The 19,902-nt window shown below is 38.2% G+C and overlaps 2 long non-coding RNA genes across 3 annotated transcripts in view; both read right to left on the bottom strand.

Annotated features, from left to right (window-relative positions):
• LOC120784546 overlaps nt 1-17,470 on the bottom strand; it is a 35,193-nt gene extending 17,723 nt beyond the window's left edge. For both annotated transcript variants that reach the window (XR_005706460.1, XR_005706459.1), the window contains exons 1-2: nt 17,400-17,470; nt 16,329-16,389 (exon numbers count right to left, since the gene is read on the bottom strand). This is a non-coding gene — a long non-coding RNA (uncharacterized LOC120784546). The remainder of the gene's footprint in view (nt 1-16,328; nt 16,390-17,399) is intronic.
• A 630-nt stretch (nt 17,471-18,100) lies between these two features.
• Nucleotides 18,101-19,637, bottom strand: LOC120784661. Its single transcript, XR_005706472.1, has 3 exons — nt 19,613-19,637; nt 18,630-18,733; nt 18,101-18,531 (listed from the first exon to the last, which is right to left on the bottom strand). It is a non-coding gene; the product is annotated as an uncharacterized LOC120784661 (long non-coding RNA).
• Nucleotides 19,638-19,902: the final 265 nt, after the last annotated feature.

A 19,902-nucleotide genomic window follows, 5' to 3' on the forward strand; every position in this document is an offset into this window, starting at 1 on the left:
TAATGCCGAAATTGATGGCAACATGCACAAAAAGTTCTTTATTGAGTCAGAAAGTAATGTAAATGATAGCTGGCTACATTAACTGTTTTGAGTCTGGCTTCATGTCTAGCTGGCTGTGGCTGGGTACAAATAGCTGGCCACAAAGCAAAGAACTTTTTTCACTGGAGAGCAGGGTTTGCATCGTGAGTCCTGAGTGTGATTAGGTTTTGCCAATGAAAGCACTTTGGTCAAGAATAGGGAAAGATCATGGTTTCGGTTAAATGTTAATATAGTAATCACGCTTCATCTTGTGCTTCAAGTCACTGTAGACTTTTTCTGTATTTACCAAGACCACAATCATTTCCTGAGCCTAACCAAGGGCTATGAGCAGCTAAACATAGCCATAAAGAAGTTTAATAGCATTTTAGTTGCTAGGTATGAGTGGATATTATATTGCAAGAGTAGATATTGCTGGAATACAAATTAAATGCAATGTCTGTGAACGATTTGCAAATATGTTCAGTATCAACAATTTTCAACTTGCAATGTATGTTAATTTACAAAGTTTTATTTTCTTAAGAAAAACCAGAATCCGAACACTCTTTGTATCTCTAATTTGTATGTGACAGGGTTGTAATGACGGCCAGTCAGTTGACTTGTTTTTTTGTTTTTGTTTGTTTTTTCTTTTTTTCAAATGTTTGTTTTATGTATATCTCCTGTAAAAAGCATGTCCATAGGTCATCTGTTCAAGAGTGACAAAGTCCAAATCAGAAAGAGGGAGGTTGGGATGGATGGATGGATCAACAAAACAGGGATTTCACACAGAAGACCACTGGTTTCTTGTGTTAAACCAGTAGCTGTTTCTTTTATACATATCCATCCCACAACCCTAACTGCCTGATTATTATTTTTTTACCATGACGACGCAGGATGCCACAATAAGGGTGCTATTACAGCAGACTTTTGGGGGACGTATCAGAGGGTAGGGACAAAGGGTATATATGGTCATTCAGGTTGGAGGACTTGTTGCTTAAAAATGTGTTTTTGTCACACTTTAGGCTTTTTGTTTTGGTGCAGCAAAAAAATTGATTTAAATCATGAATTGTATTTATTTATTTATTTTAAAATATTGTTTGGGAGCTACATTTATTTTGTGAGGCTATCTATTGAAAAATCATTGTAAATTACAAATATTTCTCTCTGTCGTCTGGTACACATATTATTCAAATATATCCTTTTAAAAAATTTTTTAGCTAAATTAAATTTGATGTGGTTATCTGACAAACCTTTAAATACCATAGTAGATGGATCTGCCTGAAAGGACCTTTGGATTAACACTGTGACTTTTGCCCCACATTTGAGGCCACATCCTCTCCTGTGATCTCCTGTTTTAATGTTTTCTTTCCTTCCCCTCTCCCTTTACACTCCTCTCAACTCCTCCCGTGCATTCCCTCTCTTGGTTTCCTAAAACCTCCTGTTCTCTTCTTTTCTCTCCTCATTTCTTCTCCTCCCCACCTCCACATTTTCCTCACCTCTCCTCTGCCCTTTCTTCTACTGTTCTGTACTCTCCCTTTCCCTTCTATCCTCTCCTCTACTTTCCTCACCTCTGGTCCTTTTCACCCCCCACCACCTCGCCTCTTGGCCTGTTAGTAACTAATGTCCCTGGGGGGGCTGTTCAATTTGGAGAAAGCCTTACCCCCTGCATTGACATCTGTTGCCTGCTACCAGTGAGACACACACATTTCTCCCCTTTTTTCCAGCTCCCTCTCCTCTCTCCTATTTCTTTTTGTCCTGCTATTACCCCCCACTTCTGTCTTTATCTCTCCCACCACGTCTGTTAGGGGAACAGGGTAACCCCAAGACTAAGGCTTTTAAAAAGCAGATATTACACAAGAATCTTCCCCTTTGCCAATGCAGAGTCCTTCTGTTAAGATGATTCATATGTGTATATGTCTGGTGGAGGTCTAATGTGCATGGGGGCTGTTGACTGTTTCATAAGAATACACTGTGCATATCTTTTGTGAAAATTAGCTCAAGTGTTAAAGTTTTTATCTTAACCCTTGTTCATCCTTTAGTAAATAAACACATTTGAGTCATTATACACAGTAGTTGTTCTGTTGAAATGCCTATTCTTCAACATGATCAACAACATGCACGAAGAAATGCATTTTGCATTGTCATGATTACCTGCCAGTACCTCTGGTTTTGTTGATTTTAATAGCGTAATTTCAAATGATTTGCTTAATAAAATTGAACTCTGGCAAAAACAGACTCTGTTGGAGTTCTCATTTAATACAGGAAAAGTCAATGTTTTCTCATGCATTTTCTTGTTGGGCAATACAAAATAGTAGTACATGGATGCAATTTCAATGAGACAGAGTTGGACTATACACACTCATATGCCTATGCTTATTACTGAAAAGAAACACATCTCACAAATATATAAAACCAAAAGCCTCACACTGCAGAAACATCCATTTTGAGCACTTTTGTAAAAAGTTGGAATTATGTGTCTTATTCAAAGACACTCCAGGAAAAATGGGCACCGGATCAGCTGTTCCTAAACTGAAATTCAACAAATTCTGAAAGCACAAGGCCGCCCTGTTATATAGTTATACCCTGTTATACAGTTCTATGTATAACAATCGATTGAATATGATATTTAAAATAATGAAGTGTATTGAAAATCACACTAAAAATCATATTAAAGTTACACCACAAAAGTAAGAGTTAAAGTATCAGCCCTCTTCACATTTTATGTGCTTTTGATGGATGTTGTCTAAGGGGGACCAATTGGGGAGAGAGAAAGTCAGGGAGAGAGGCATAAAAGCCTCTTTCCATCACAATCACTGATCAAATCAGTGTCTGAGCCAAGTAAAAATCAAAACATCCCTCCATTTAGAATCATAGCAGGATTTAAATTAAAACTCCAGAGGGGCCAGAGGAACTCTTTGTACCTTAAGATAAGATTGAACAACCTCTGTTGCCTTCAGGAAGATCAATGGTTGGTCTAATACACTGGCTTTCAGTGGCTCCATTTTCATAATTTAAAGGATAGAAGAACAATCTGGCAACTGGCTCTAATCCTACAAAGAAAGGGAATAAGCTGCTGTATCATCTTACAAATAAATTCGTTATAAAGGAGTCCACAATAGAGTAGCATTTATCATAACACCCAGGTAAGGTATTTGTGCGAAGAGACTTGTTTAAAGGACCAGTGTGTAGGATTTAGTGGCATTTAGAGGTGAGGTTGCAAATTGCAACCAAGTGAATGGCCCTCCCCTCACCCCTCCCCTTCCAAGTGTGTAGGGGAACCCACAGTGGCCTTAAAGTAAGATAAAAAGAATGTGAAAGCCCTCTCTAGAGCCAGTGTTTGGTTTGTCTGTTACAGCCTCTGCTTGGGTTGAAGTTGGGTGGAGCTGGCCAGGAATTGCATGATTTCACCAGTCCTTATGCACTCATGAGGATGATAAAAGTGTAAGCTGTCTCAGCCTAACAAGTTTCACAGTGAATTAGGACAGAATGTCAGTCAACGACAGCCTATACCCGGCGGTGTCATTGTGGGTTTTGGGTCACACTGCCTGTCTTTGATCAATGAAGCTCAAAATTGTGTGTTGGTTGGTGTGTGTCAATGTTTGATATACAGTAGGACACCCATTAATTGATGACTAAAGAATACCATATTTCTCCCATCATTGTCAAAATTTTTCTAGGGCAACCGCTTTAAAGACAAATGCTGAGACTTTCTAAAAAGGCAATTTTCTTCAAAATTTGCACAAGCAATGTGTTACTTTACCATCTCCAGCCGCCAGTCTTAATCACTGTCTGTCTTTATGTGGTTACAAAGGATGAATCTGTAAGGCTCTGCCATGAGGGACTTGCAAGAATTGCAAAATGGATTTGGATCAGATTCTTGAGTCAATAATGTGTGTATAAAGTTATATTTATGCTACAATACCAGTAAACTAGTGCCTGAACCTCTGCTCTTGTATTCACAAGTTCTCTCATTCAAATTCCGTGTTTAGACAACTCCTTGAAAAACATGGGGCTACATAGGACATAGCACGCACAACAACATAACTATGCACTTGGGAATACATCAATAAATATGCTAATAGTCAAAACATGTTAATGATTTTATAGTTTGATGTAAATAACTTAACAGCAAGCCACATTGGGGAAAAAATAGTGCACACGTCTATTCTGTATATTTGCATAATACCACAGTCATGAATTTTATAGATTCATACATTTTTCAGACAAGATCAAATTAGACCATCGTCTTGGCGCGATTCAGTCTTAATTAAGCAGTTGTGTTTCTTCCTCTATGTCTCGGCTTAATTCTATGATGTTCAAAGCCGACCTCTCAGAGCACATGGCTGCAGTGGCAACGTGGTCTCACTCCCAACTCGTCACATATGGACACTCGGTGGGGGCCTCTTTAGTGTCATTTTTCAACTCGCAGGGTTTTTAGCAGAGCCGTCTCCTAAAAATTAGGTAATTACGTAGGAAATGTAATTGAGACCAGATTACGCTTTCTATTAACATAATGAGGATATGTTTTTAATTTAAATATTTGGCAAATATTTTGATACTGAACATATTAGTAAAATGACAATGGATTTGTTTTCCACCAGAATATCTGATCTTGCCATACAATATCCATTTGTAGTGACTATAGCATTATTAAAACTTCTTAATGGTTACATTTAGGCACTTACAGCACTTGGGGTTAGGTTAGGAAGAGGTTGTGGTCTGATTTAATACAGAAAAAAGATCAGAGTAACTTCAGACAAACCCCAATCTTTCCCTAACCTTAACCAAAGTGCTTTTGGTGACTAAACCTAACCACAGACAGGACTCTGCATGCAAACCCGGGTCTCTGGTGTGGCAGTACTGCGTTTTGTACACCCGCAATCCCCCCCCCTGCCACCTCCTGGCGACTCCGCAGCTGGTAATGAACGTAGCAATTCATTCATGCTGTAGTGTACCCTGCACATTGAAAAATTACTCTAAAGGGCCCCTGACCAAGTATCCATGTGAGACAACTGGGGAGTGAGAGCATCTATGCAATGGACTTTGGTACTTGTTTTGGATTAGCTACAGTAGTACTGATCTTAAATTAAGGAATGTTTTCAAAGTGTCTTGGCAAGCATAGTGAAGTATTCTTAAGTGTATTTGGAAAATGCTTTCACTTGGCTTGTGGTTATTCTACATTTCAAGAGAGATATTCACACATGCTGATGTTAGATGTATCAAAAGGGACAATAACAAACATTTAACACGTAAACCCATTCAATTTGGCAAAATACACCTACTGTAGTTTAGGTAAAGAAATGAGTGACAGTCACCATTCGCACCATGCCAAAATGATGGAAGACATCACCTACATTTTGTTTCTAATCCCTGTGAGTCAATGGTAAATAAATAGGAAATTTTGCCATAATCTTCAGCTTTTTGGTCAGATCTTACCAGTGCTGGTTTGAAAGTACTATCACAGCTACTTTGTTTAATTTCAAATGTAATCAAATTTGTGTGATTTTTTAGCTCCTCCTTAACCTCTTCTCCTCCTTGAGATTTGTTGGATCCAAGAAATAGAGCAGTACGTTCCTGTAGAGACAGACAATTGTCAAGTCATCAAGTCAAAATTCGAATATTTGGCCTTCAAACGAAGGTTTGAATAAATCTCTTGATGAGTCATACTTAGTACTTATGGACTATGTTCTTGACAATGATGTAGCATCCAGATTTTGTTGATTTTTGAATCTGCTTAATAGGAAAGACTGAATGAAGTTCTCTTGATGTTAAATAAAAGTGAATTTTTATTGCTAGAGAAATTAAACGACAACAGTTATAACTAGACTCCTGAGTGAATAAGACTCTGAGGAATGAGTCGATAACCATTGTTCTGCACAAGAAATTAGATTAACACATAATCCTGCAAATTTACACTTAAACTTTAAATATGATGCATTTATGATCACACATCCTGTTGTCAATACCCCTGGGAAAGTGAAAGTGAATGACTTCTGAATGCTTGAAAAAAAAAAAAAAGGTCTAATGGCAAAATTATTTTGGATGTGTTGAATGTTAAGATAGTAATCCTCTGTTACTGTCAGACATCTGTCATTCGAAAAAAAATGTAAAAATGTGAAAAGATCTCTTTTGTCACCATGTTACCTGTGAGTGTGATTCAATTCAATTGACTCAAAAATTCAATTGCAAGTAGATTGATTACTGAATTTTTTGTCCTAAAATGAAAAATCATTTGACAGTATTTTTTTAATGTTTTATTATGGGATTTTTTTTTTTTTTTTTTTTTTTACACAATACTTGCTTGGTATATACGTATTCCATTAGAAATAGACAGTAAGTACATAGTATTAAAAATTTGGATTTACAGAAAATTTGGATTTGGGCGTAGTTGAAAAAAAAATTAAGAAAAAAGCAAAAAAATCACTGCACAAAAAAACATGAAATACAGAAAATATTCATGAGACTTCAAAGAGTACATTTAGATTTTTAGTGATGAAACAAATCTCAGCACATGAAGATGTTGAAGAGATATGTTAATTTGGTGAAGCAACAGTTTAAGGCACTGTTATGCTTGAAAAGAATTAGCTCATATAATAATGAGTTCTCCAACCATGTCAGGAGGCAAAACTGTTTGTAGCTGTCTGTAATTAACACACACACACACACACACACACACACACTCACACACACACACACACACACGCACGCACACACACACACGCACGCACACACACACACAAACACACACACACACACACAGCAATAATTGTTTAAATATGTGAAAAATGCTGGACACTTTCAGGCAATCTTTCTGGGAAAGAATTCATAGTGATAGACTTGTTTGAACGCATAAAAAAGCAGCAGTATTGGTTGTGTCTTGAATAAAAACAGATTGTTGGATACTTTTTTTATGTCAGTTTGTTTGTTTCCAATAGTTACACAAATCGTCAGACTCAGTCCTCCCTGTCCCTGGGTGATCAGTCCCCCCAATTCAGACATCGGAAAGCGGAGATTAGGGGCTTTCAGATGCTGTTCTAGTATCCAACAAGGACTTTGGTTGAAGCATAACTGTGCCCTTAGTCACCAAACTACAAAACATTAACGCTTAATTCCACCAATTTTACACATCAAAGCCAACTTACATGTCTTGGGTAGGGCTACTACATGTGTGTGAAAACAGCTGTATAAAGCCTTTTGTGGGAGTGAGCTGTGTGAAGTCTGATAAACGACCGTAGGAGATGTCACTTGAGTAAGTGTTGGTTGGGGCTGGATGCTACAAGTTGACAATAAACAAGACTAGGTCAAAACCTAGCATGTGGCTGGACCGCCCTTTAACTGTTTGCTTCTCCCCTACTCTCTGCGCTCACATCTACAGTTTTTTAGTACAGGAGAAGTCCCAATAAAGATGTTCTCATTTATATGTTTAGTTACTGAAACGCAGCCCCTTAAGACTACATGTTAACCAGCAGTCACTCTCAGGCCATTTCCAAGCTGCACTAAAATCCTGATTTTATCATCACCATACATATAAGGTAAAGACAACGGCTGGGCTGTGATTTCAGCTATATTTACTTGTAAAATGATCACCCACGGAGAAAGTTAGAAGCTCATTCACATCTGTGTCAGCTGCTGTGTGGTCAATTGAATGAGACGCATAAGGAGGTGTGCAGGACAACAAGACCTTGCACTCACGATTCTCTTCTAAGGAAAGAAGATAAGGTTAGCCAGAGAGTCACTAGATTTTTCATTAGGTGCTTTTGTGAAGAAAAGTCACTAAAAAGGTGTGTGAAAAGTCAGTAATTCAACTGACAAAGGCGCTAAGGTAACACACAGCCTGTAATCGCCCCCTCATGATGCAATAGAAACTGTGTGCGCCAATTCCTTTTCAAAGAGCAATGGCCAATGGGGGGAAGCCCCAACACTCGGCCGGCCGACTAATGGTGTAACATCAACACTGATTCACACAGCTTTCGGCTAGCCAATGGCGTAACTTCATCATGCACTCACTCACTCACTTTTGCAGTCCAGCCAAAAAACATACCAGACCTCTGTAGCCCACTAGTCTACTCTGTTAGAAGCTAGCAGCTCAAGGCTACAGTAACCGTTACTAGGATAACACATGCAAGTCTCCAACCCAGCTGTCAGTGGTACAGTTGCTTCTTTTTTTTTAACTGTCTATCGTAAGTCTGACAATGCATAACATGTGCAATGCTAAATTGGTGGAGTACTCTATTAAAAGGAGCAAGTTTATATTGTCATAAAAAATGTTTTCTTATTCTATGACAAATGTCTGGCAAAGAAAATAAAAGAGTAACACAATAAGAGAATATCATTTAATGGTAATGTCTGCCTTTAATTAGTCCTAACAAGGAAATTCCACAGTTCCAGTGGATAATGTTCAGCCATTAGCCACCCACTTGGCTTTCTAAAAGATCTAGCAGACCAAGATGCACTCTCCTGATTCAGTCTCTTGGTAAAAGAGTATACACCGATCAGCCACAACATTAAAACCAGTTACTGGTTTTAATGTTGTGGCTTATCAGTGTAATTCACCAATTCTGTAACCTCTTGCGCATGTTTTACGACCAGTACTGTGTAACCATGATCACAGATCTAAATTTCAGTCCAGTCTTGCCTTTATATTCTTTGGACATGAGAGTGGTCTCTGTCACGGCCAAGTTATAAAAGGTTTCTTGAACAGCTACAGCCGTGCTGATGATAATGATACACAAAGCATCTGTTGGTGGTCTGCATCCAAACCAAAACTACATAGAATGGTTACACTAATGGATCATTTTGTCTCAAAGCAAATAAATCAGTGCTTCAGTACGGCGAGACCCCGCATGAGCTGAATTCTCACACACTTAAGTCTTAAATGTGTTCAGCAGTATGCGGGACAAAAAAAAGGATTCTATATCCTGCAGAAACCCCATAGAGAGTGGGATTTTGAATAACTGAAAAAAATGGTTCAATTTCCATTTGACCATTGTGCATCCTTGGCATTTTAAAAAGTCTTACTGTTGGCTTGATCCATTATTAAGGAAACATTCAGCTATGCAAAAGCAACAGGCAAAAATTACAGATATAAAGTTTTTGTGGGGTGTTGAAAGTAGAATACCTTTGAACATGGAAATTCAGTGTTCAGTTATGTCAGTGATCAGCATAGCAGGTGTTCATGACCAGCTGTGGGATCCAGGCTCCAAAAAAAATGTCTGTCATGTTGGAATAACCAAGAAAGGGATCTGTGGTCATCGTCATGTTAAGACAAATAATTTCTGGGGGAGCTGAAGAACCTGACAAGCACTGGATTATCATTTCTTGAGCCATTTATCTCTTTGTAGATCTGGATATCCAGGGTGTGACTATGGATCTGTGAACCTCTTCCATGATGTACAGTGTGTACTATGCATCCCACTAACTTTTATACATATGTGTATTTTTTGCTGTATACTTTAGGATGTTGGACTGCTCTCCACATGGGGCACGATGACAGATTGCTGTGTTAGACTGGACCTACATAAATCCAGATGTAATGTCCGGCACCTGGAGCTGTAGCTACAGTTACATATGGACGCGTACCTAGGACAGGATGTAATCCAAATGCTCAGTGTCTCATGGTCAAAGGGGTGAACTTTTACCTGGCTGGCTAGTGGTCAGATTTGGTTCTGCAGTATCACAGTGTCTTTCATCAGATGAAACAGGGGAAAAAAGACAACCAGTAGCTGTCCAGTTTTTAAAGTCTACCTGTAAACCTTGATATCCTCCTGCACGGCTTGACCTGTACAATATACAGTATCAGTCAGACTGATAATGTTAAACTGGTTAGTGCAATTTTAGATTTATTTCAGAATATAATTGAACTCACTTTAATTCTTAATAGTCTCGTGGATAGTATTCCTTATTTTTATATGGATACTGTTTTCAACTAGACACATTTTATTGCCTAATTTATCTTTTTTTGCAGTCTGAAGACTTGAGGCATCAGTACCACTGTCACTGGACTGGACACCACCAGGAGACGTTCTGAATTTTACTATGACACATATTCCTGTGAAAAAACAGGCAGATATCTTTAAGAGCCACTCAGAAATCTATCCTCATTGCTGTTACTCACTCATTTTCTTTATTTCTTTTTATTTGTTTTATTTAGAGCAATGTTTGTTTGTAACAGTCTTATCTGACCTGGCATAAGTTTAAAGCCAACCAGTAGAAGCACAGTGAGACCGTGATGCACATGTGCACAGGAAACATTATAGAGGACTCTTCTTATGCCAATACATTGAGCTGTTAGCGTCAAAGCATTGTAACAGTATGCCTGTAACACAATAACCTGCGTGAACACACACAAAAACACATTCACCCTTTCATCCTTGTAAACGCATTCAGCTGCCCAAAGTAACCCATCTGTTGTTCCCACACCATCTCGCACTCAGAGGAAATTAAGGACCCCAGTGTTGATCTTAATTGCTTGCATCTGATAACATACATGGACACACACACAGGATACGGATGCACATACGGCATGGGCACTCACAGCCATGCACATGCAAAGTCACAGACACACCACAGTGAGCAGAGCGCTGCTGCATAATCTTATCAGAAGAGACCGGAGCAATTTATCTAAAGTAAAAGGTCTAGTCAGACCACTGGTCAAGCTCCCATCACACCTTTTCTTATCACAGAAGAGAAAGAGTCCTGGAGTCCTGTAGGTCAGGGACAAATGAACCTTTGTCAGAAACCAAAGGTAAAGCTATACGTGTATATCCAGCACATGTGTATTATTTAAATATGTTGATTTAGTCTTATGAATTAAAAAATGAGGTAAGAACATTAACTAATTGTATGTAACTAAGCATCACATAGTTTTTTCAGTGTATACAGTGGTGTTTGAAGTTGTTTATCAGTAATGAACAAGGAAGCCTGTTTATAAAGACTTTGAGGAGACAAAAAATGAAGAACGCAGCTTCCCTGTATAAACGTGTATCATTGCAGTTGTCATCAAGTTTGATAAGAACAGAAGGTTGCTTTCTGATGCACAAACTGGAGAAGGATTATATCAAACTAATCACTTTGAGGTAGTTCTAGGATTTTACCAGTAACTGATTGGAGTGATGGGAGTTCGTAATCTCTATTTCACATTTAAACCACGCTAAGCCTACGCAGCCACCGAACACCAAACTCCATTGTCGGTTGTATTTATTCAGGGATTTGGCCATTCTCTCCTTTTCATCAAGCGGTGTGTTATGACTGGCGGCCACGTTGAAAAGTAAAGATGCAGACAAATTTAAGTGATTTTCATTGTGTCAGCTTAGTGTGAGCTTGTCCAGAATGAGAAATCAGATCTGTTATTATTCAAATAAAACAGCAGTGGGAAACTTCAAAACTGTTCAATTTGTGTTTCTCCCTGCAGACGAGACAGAAGCACCAATCCAGCTGGAAAAAAACCCTGCAGTTTGGGAGGAAAGATGTTCTGCCAAATCAGTATGAAGGAATTACAAGACAACCAACTTGTTAGGATTGTTATGATTCTAGGAGAAAAAGGTTCACAACTATTCAAAGATATTTTCATTTGTGGTCAACATTTCACTCAGCATGATTATTGTGGTCACATTTGGACTTTACAATTAACCCTCTGAGCTCATAACAGGGAATAGATTTGCTAAATAAAATTAGGAGCAGTTTCATTTACGACGGAACGATAACAATTGTCAGCTTCTATGGAGTACTTGCATTAGATTAAACATTAGTTTAGCTTTACACCTGAAATTTAGTACCATATACCAAATACTATCCAGCTAATTAAGCTAACATTATAGCTCCATGAGCTGTTTAAAAATTCTGTCTCAGCTCACTTGTTTTAAAAACAAGAATCCCATTACTGGGTCTTAATTATACTTAATGGATACATACATGATATTATGTAAAAAGACTGCGGCTAAAGCTACTTGTCCCAGGCACCGTCAGCAGTTGAAGATCCATATAGCAGAAATAAATAAAAGGCATTGCTTTCTGTGTTGCAGTGTTAGCCCTATTATTAAATGCATGACGAGGAAAAAATGTAAAATTCATTGTGCTATTTCATGCTGACATAACCCTGTCTGGAAATAATTTTTTCTTCATATTTTCAAACAGTATGTTTAAATTTTAGCTCATGTTAAATGTGTTTGGTAAATGTAATGCTCGGGTCATATTTCAGATAACAAATTGCTGAATTGTAAATTTCCCGAAATCCAATAAAAAGTAGGACAGAGTTACTAACATTAGCCTCTGATAGGCTGTGGTATCATCCAAGACCGGCTTTTACACGGTTTGCTGATCTCTCTTAGCTTCTTTATTGTACTCTGTAACTGCATAAAATAATGTAAATTGCTAATGATGTGCTAACTCGATGCCTTGGAAGTACCTCTTGTTACTTCTGTAGGTATTGAGCCAGTTAGCTGGTCATGCTAATGTTTGCATCTTCAGTTAGAGCAGAGTCTTTAAATGCTTAGTATCGTTCTTATTACAGCACCGTGCACACTACTTCAGCATATAGAGAAAGTAATCAGGCCTGACGAGCCTACTTACAGTTGCTAAGCCTTAACTGGGCAGTTACTATTTGGGGTTCGGGGTTTAGCGAACAATAAATTGTGTTCTTTGCATTACTCCTTACTTGCAGAGCAACAGGGCTTGTTTTTTTTGCCTTCAGAAGCCATTTGTCGCTACTCCTTTCTTGCACAGTAGAAAAACAACTTCCACAGACCTTTAAATTGCCTGAGCTCGCTAATCCATCACAGTAATGACAAGGCCTTTATTTGTTTTGTCAAAGTTGCTATTTTATCATTATTTCATTTTGACTAAGTTGATCCACAGGAAGAAATGGAAGTCTTTGCCAGGAAATATTCCCTCACAGTATGAAATTTGACAGCTTTTTTTACTCTGAGCTTCTTTGTTTACATTGACATCAAAATATTTTTTATTATTTATTATTATATTTTATTTTATATATAAGAAAAAAATATTTTTACACAAAGACTACATTGAAAAATAGGCTAGAAAATTCTGAGTAGATGGTAGCAAATGAGACGTAAGTCTAAAAGAGACCTAAGACACAAAAAACTTGACAATTGATCTCTTTGTTTGATGCAGAAAAAGGATGTCAAACTAGTAGTCTCCACTGTTAACCCCATTTCGGCATGGCTGAGTCGGTTCTGGGATTCTCATCTGTTAGATAAAGGTTGCTGCATGGTACCTTAGAATGCAGTGCATGGCTGTAAATGGATACGAAGAGGAAACTAAGTGGGTGATCATGTTGTTTCAGCCTTGTTAACAACACATAAGCAGGGACATCCCCCACCACACACCCAAACTCCTGTTCCCAAGCTGAGTGACAGTCTGTAAATACCATCAGTCAACATGCCAGTAACGGTCCAAGCCATCCAATCAGCTGGCTGCCCAGTCGCCTATAATGTATTCTGTTAGCCAACTAGCAGGTCAGATGTTTAGCTAGTCAGCCACCAAGAGAGCAAGTCACAAATCAGTGGTTCTGTCAGTCAGTCAACACCTTTTGGCTCTTGCTAGCAGCAAGAATTTCCTGTCACTGTCTTCTCCACCTGGAGACACACACACACACACACACACACACACACACACACACACACACGCATGCAGACACAGGCACAATCCAGCCAAATGACTACTCCTGTCACTCTTTGTTACACTTTGTTCTTAAAACAAGCAGCAGTGCCTCCACTGAAGTCTCACATCTATTCACCAGATGTTTCTCTTTCAGGTACTCAGCCAGTCTACCTGCAGAGCTCCGCAGTTTCTCTGGCTCTCATGTATTCCATTATGTAAAACCACAGGACTTGGATGATTTTCTGTAGTGTAGTTGGCTGTTTTAGCTCATAATACTACACAGCGTGACTTACCATGAGTCAGCAGGGTGGCTTCAGTGTTACTGCAGTTGGGCTATCACAGGATGAGCAGTGACACTGACATTTTCATTTAATTTTAGCATTTTAAAAGGTTACTTGTTGCATTTGTTAATTGTAATGTTATATAAAAGGAATAAATCAGACTCCTCTTCCTCTTTACAATCATACTTTACAAAAATGTGCTGATTTCACTGTATTTTTTATTTTTTATCTTTTACCATTTCAAGCATGTCTTTTAAAAGATTTTTAAAAAGGTTACAAAAAAGAAATGTTTGAAAAAAATGATATGTTTTAAATGGCTAAGAACATTGTATGACAGCTTTTGAATAAATTTTTAAAAATAAAAAAAAGGAAATTCAGGAATATTTCACCAGCTAAACTTAAAACCATTGTAAGTTAAAGAGATGCAGGGTCATCAGTGCTAGGCAAGTTACTTGAAAAATGTAATCAATTTCTTATTTCTCATTTAAATTAATTACATTAATTTACCAATTACTAAACAGCAAAAGTAACTAGTCATATTACTCATTATGTTACTCTTGTTTCCCAGCAAAGCTCCATCAAAGGTGCCTTTAAATAACTCCAAACACAAGTCATATATTCTGGAAGTAACACATGTATAAACAAACTGAGAAACCAGCCTACAGTTTGGAGATATAAATTAAGTTAGCCTAGCTAGTTAACACTGTACGTAGCCCCACGGCTCTTCACACACCCTCCAACTGTAATCAAATCATGTGATTTCTGAATATAGCTTTACTAGAGGCTATTGTTAGCCAGCCACTTAACTAGCCAATTCGGAAACTCATCCAGAAATTGTAAGGTTTTAAATGTTAAAAATAAATAAATCTGAAAATACTATGGTCTAATATTGTTCGTATAAGCAAACACAGAAATTATTTCAAGCAGTGCCTTCTCTGAATACTTTCCTCCGTCTCATAAACTGCAGCTGGTCAGATAAGAATGAGGTTATCTTTAAGGCTAGAATGTATTTAGCTCATATGACCTCTAGATAATGACTGTATGATAAAGTCAAAAACAAACAGAAGGGCTCTGCACAGGTGCAAAAACACACACACACACACACACACACACACACACACACACACACACACACACACACACACACACACAAAGAGAGAGAGAGGGAGAGATGCCAAGCAATTCATGCATACACATAAACACAAGAAGGACTTCACTTACAAACAGGAGACACACATCAGCATGTGCACACACACACACACACACACAAAGCTCCAACTACAAGCACACGTTCACACAAACTCATTCACATACACACTGAGCAGGTGTATCCACATTCCCATGAGATAAACTCAAGCCAAAACAACCAGGAAGCAAATGGCTACAGCCAATAAAATAGTCCAATGTCTCTAGTTCTTCTTTAGTTACTTTTTTGTCTAGACAGAAACATTCATTTTCTAACGGCCTTCCCAGAGTCTGAAATCTTCTGTGAAAAGTATTGTGAGCCAACCTGATTTCTGTTTTAAATCCTGCTCGTAATTTCCCACCTCTTTTGCAACCATAAACAATTCTTTCAAAATTGCTTAGCTGAAGGTCGTAAATCTATAACTGTGGTATATGAAAATGGATATATGTCCATTATATTTCAAGTACCTCTGGGTATTGTGCAAATATATGGGTTCTTAAGGTCTTCTAATTATGGTTTGGACGATATTCAAACTTGTGTATATTCACTTTTTCTACATTGTCTGAGCAGGTTTTATGACCATGAGACCAGCTGAAACCAAAAATACATCACTGTCATTGAGCAAATACTTTTCTTATTCAAATGTGAATCTTTTCTATGTAAATCCCTCATCTCTTATACAGTATATACAGATATTTCATAGGAAATCCATATTGAAATTAGAATAATGTGAATTACATACATTATGTGTTACATACTGTACATGGTACATGTTCTATATGTTGTTTGATGATGTGTGAAAGGAATGGAATCCATCAATCATTTCTCTATAAAAAGTAGATCTTTGATCCAGCAAACAACCGTAATGCTGGAACAGCTGCTGTTTTATCAAGGGTTAAAGGAGCCTTTAGGCTCAACGTTTGTACTGCAGGCAACATTGTGTCATCATCACAGCAGCGCTTTCCCAGCTAGTTTGCTGTTTATTGGCTTTCTCAAGCCTGGACTACACACATCATGGTAAACTGTAGCAACAGGAGCCAGGCATATGGCACCAATAACATTAATAGTTGGGAAACACAGGAAAGATCCGACAAAAGACAAAGGAAACCATTCAGATCTTGTCTTACAAATCAGTCTGGTATACTTTCCATGTAGTGCAAAAAAGATATGGAAACAGATAGCAGTTTTCCAGCAAATGTTATATTCATGTTTAAATGCAGTTTACTTACAGTATGTGAATGTCTCTTTTACATCCGGAGTTTTGACCATCAGATGGCCATGTTTTTTCACCTTGTGGCAGTGGGAAGAAAAAAATAAAATAAAAGGGCTCGTTTGACAGATTTAAAGAAGTAAACAGTTTGGCAGGTATGCCAGCATGTGTATGCTGTGCAGAGAGAGCTAAAAAGGTAAATTATAAAGCCATTTGATAATTAGCTCCCACCTCCTAGTTTCCTTGCTAGCTCATATTGGTTACTGCTGATCAATATTCTTAAAACTTGTATTGTATTTTACCTAAAAAAAAAAAAAAAAAAAAAAAATTTTTAAAAAAACAGCAGCGAGGACAGCTTTATGTGTTTCAGCTCAGACACAAAGATTTTGTACATATATTTTTTTGTATGGTTGATTTCTTGTTGGTTAGACTATTGCAGTGCCTGCGGGCAGACTAAATAATCCAAAATGCTGCTTCCAGAATCTCAACAAGAAAGAGCAAATTTGATAATATCACACCTGTTCTCCAGCCTCTGCATTGGCTTCTGGTTAGTTTCAGAAAGGATTACAAACTTTTACTTGTCTATAAAGCCCTAAAAGGCCTTGCTCCATTGTACTTCTTTGACATATTCATTCAGAATGAGCCTATCAGGACTCTGAGGTCTTCGGCTTTAGTTATTCTAGTTGATCCTGGGGTTGAGTCAAAAGTTGGTGTAGTAGTTTCTGTTTTTTTTGTCCAAGCTGCTGTTTTTATTGTGACCGATTGTATTAGATGAGCTCCAACATTAACAGTGTTTACAAGCAGACTGAAAACTGCCCTATTCTACTCTGCAATTTATTACTTTTCTTTCATTGTGTTTAAGTGTGTCAGATTGTTATTGCTCATTTCTATTGTTTTAATATACAGTGTTATGCATATAGATAGATACACACACACACAGTGTAGACATGTGTTTTTATGTGAAGCACATTAGATTTCCCCTGGATTGAAATCTGCTATATGAATGAAGCTTGCATGGCTTTGTCTTGGACAGAAAAAAAAATTATGGATGTATATAGAATATGGAAGTAATGATAGAGCCATGGCTTACCCATTCATCTATACTTGGAAAACACTGCAGTGATAGGGTAGATACTAAAAGGAGGATATTAGAGGTGTAAGAGAAAAGAAGAAGAAGAACAAGAAGAACAAGAAGAAGAACAAGAACAAGAAGAAGAACAAGAACAAGAAGAAGAACAAGAACAAGAACAAGAAGAAGAACAAGAAGAACAAGAACAAGAACAAGAAGAAGAACAAGAACAAGAAGAAGAACAAGAAGAAGAACAAGAAGAACAAGAAGAAGAAGAACAACAAGAAGAAGAAGAACAAGATGAATTTATTCAGGTGTCTAATGAGTGGACTGGGTTTCCACAATCTAGTAGGACTATCTTACAGCGCTGGGTTGTACTAGCAATTCCTCCCGTCTTCATGAATTACTGCAATCATGCAGCTAGAAGTCGACATGCTAAAGTCCTCAGCTCCGTTTAATCAATGTACACATGGGGAGTAACTTTAAAGTGTGAGCCGTGTTTCAACATTACAAGGCCTTGGTCATAATGCCTCCTACTTGTATTACAATGCTTAGTGCAAGCTTGGGACATAGTCAACTCAGTGTCTGCTACTGTGCTTAAGTGGTAGGTTCAAAAAAACAGAAAAAAAAAAACATTAAACTTATGAGGACTTACAGTATAAGAATGGTTTATTTCCCCTTTTACACTGGCAATGCAAACCCAAGCATAATAAACTGTCCTTTTCCTTTATTTTGCCACTGGAAAAAGTTAAGTTACCACTATAATCTACAACTATTGCTTTAGGACAAAAGCCTCAACATTTTTTCTTCTGTGACTGAGCAAAAAATACTTGCTTTTTTATGTCACAAAGGATTCACCAAGATTACATATCAAAAAAACTTACACAAAGTGAAATACTTCACACAGGATGGAGTTATTGCAGACATACTGTATGCTTCTAACCAATGGCATGATTTAGAATTTGCATTTGAGGAAGTATTCTCAAAGAGACCGTAACATATGGGGGGGGGATGATGGTGCTGTGGCTGAGGGTGGAGACCAGTGGAGCAGGCTTGGGTGATGGCTAGTGAGATGGTGGCAGCTTGACCCACAGAACAGGGAGAAGGAAACACAAGGACGATGAGGGGAGCCATGGAGACAGAACAAATGAAACTGCAGGGGAGAGGAGAAAAGGGTAGAGGCAACAGGTAAAGGGCTGAAGCAAAAAAGCAACTCGCAAAGCACCAAAAAGGCTGGAAGCGTGAACTGACTGAAGCATCTGGCAGGTCGGGAGTGGCAGAGCTGGGTATTTGTAGAGGGCTTGATTACGGTGATGAGGTACAGCTGGTTTGGCTTTTCTCTGACTCCAGCACACCTACTTCCACTCAGACAATCACAGACACAGGGAGAGAGAAGGAGAGAGCCACTCAGCAAGTGACAACAGGTTAGGAAGACACAGAATGGGATGTAGAGGGAGTGTCAGGAGAGGTTGCTGAGGCAGATGTGACAATAACAGTTTTATTATAAAAATTAAGATGAAGGCGCATTACTACAATGCATTATTTAAGAGCATTTAAGTCAGTGCTAGCATATACTGCTTATTAATGTCATGATCTGATACATGGGCGTCGCTTGTCATAATGATGTGGTCCATCAACACCAGACAGATTTGGTATAGCAGCGTGAAAAACTAACCACCAACTAATCACCATACTGTAAAGTGTGCATGTTTAAGCTCAGTACACTAGCCTCCATCAGAGTGGGCTCCCGTGCAGAGCTGTAGCTAGTCTTGCTGTGGACGACAACTAAACTTGTTTCTAAAGAAGACTCACATGCATTCCTACGCCATATACAATAGAAGTTGTAATAGTGGTCCTTACCAGGCTATGGCTGTGGTACTGATTACATGTGCATGCTCACAATTAAAAAATAACACCAGTGTGATTCTATGCTTTTCTCACTAATTTGAAAAGTCCAAACCAAAAAAAAATGCATTCTGCCACAGTCAGACACTATAACGGGTTTTCATATGACTTCAGGAAAGACGGGTTTGACTCATGACTCCCAAACATCACAGACTCTCATTGTTTCTGAAAAAAACAGCTCACAGTTAAACGTACAGCAGCTTGACTCATGTAATACATCACTGAGAACAGCACATCTTGCAGTTTTTCCAAACATGACTTATTCACACAGCTAATTATTGAATTTAAAGGTGATTACATTACATTTTTCCATTACTATGCACAGTTACCTCTAGTGGTAGTGAAGATGCAAACGTCAAAGCTGTCGCACACCCACACAGGTGTTTTGAGTTATTGTAGCCAATTAAACCTCTGCTCAAGTTGATGATGGGTGGGGCCATGCCGCAAATTATGTGAGGTCACCAAACGTCATGATTTAATAAGAATGGTGAAGACGTAAGTTGTCTAACTTCAACAGGTGCAACAAAACTAACAGAAGAGTGAGGGAGATGTCAGACAAGCTCAGTCTGTCCACACCCATACAGCCCAGCAAGAGGAAGTCTAACCTAGCAGCAAATTG

Source organism: Xiphias gladius, chromosome 22 (genome assembly GCF_016859285.1).
Source record: "Xiphias gladius isolate SHS-SW01 ecotype Sanya breed wild chromosome 22, ASM1685928v1, whole genome shotgun sequence".
NCBI lineage: Eukaryota > Metazoa > Chordata > Actinopteri > Istiophoriformes > Xiphiidae > Xiphias > Xiphias gladius.